Raw genomic sequence first — 999 nt, forward strand, 5'->3', positions numbered from 1 at the left:
CAGCTTATTTCCTTAGTTACCCAGCAAAGGCATTCTTTAGTTCCCCATTAAAAAAAAAAAAGAAAAAAAGGTTTTCCTGCCCAGGTAGTTCCCAGTTCTTTTCCACCAACCTCCTAATCTTCCTCTGGTTTATAAATGGCAGTGGGTTCTAACTTTTGTTAGAGACCCACCTCTGCAGGCTCTTTTTCCTGAATAAAGCCTGTACTATGTTGAATCATCTCCCATATAACACTATGTTGTTTGGAGTTGTCCTTCAAAGATGGAAGAGGGAGAATACATAAAGATGAAAGCAGAGGAATGAGTGTGTGTGAGACATCTGAAGATTCTTTATGACTGTCTTGGAGGATATAGGAAGAGGCAACCTGAATAAGGGAATTGACTGTCTCCTAGAACTTCCAGAAGGAACACAGTCAGCCTGCCAATATCATATTTTACCAAGTGAAGCTTATTTTGGACTTCTGACCTCTAGAACTCTAAGATAATTGTTTTGTTGTTTTAAGTCACTAACTTTATGTTAGTTCATTATAGCAGTAAGAAAGTAGTACAGATATTCTTGTTGCAAGGGAGCACATAGATTTACTCACATGGAGATTAGACAAGGATTAGCATAATATCTTTTTAACTCCAAAGAAAGACTAATGTTATAGTTTTAGTAATCAGTCTAGTGGGGAAGTTATTTAAATTTGGGTGCAGGGAAATGACTGGCAAGTGTGTGAGAGAGGAGGATCTTTCCTGAAGACCTTCATAATACATGCTACTGAGAGTCACCTTTTTTACTGCAAATAGGGACTTGCCAACTCTACTGAGTTCAGTGCAAGGTTTGCATGTGACATTTTTTGAGTTTGAAAAGATTTTTTTTTAATTTTTGAGTTCATCATGAATGCACAAGTATATGCAAGTGTATCCATATGCTTAGCAGGAATATAGATTTAGATATTGTGGAATACCATTTTGCATATTCAATTTCACTTGTTTTTATTTTTAAATTCAATATTTTGA

Source organism: Castor canadensis, chromosome 4 (assembly GCF_047511655.1).
Source record: "Castor canadensis chromosome 4, mCasCan1.hap1v2, whole genome shotgun sequence".
Lineage (NCBI taxonomy): Eukaryota > Metazoa > Chordata > Mammalia > Rodentia > Castoridae > Castor > Castor canadensis.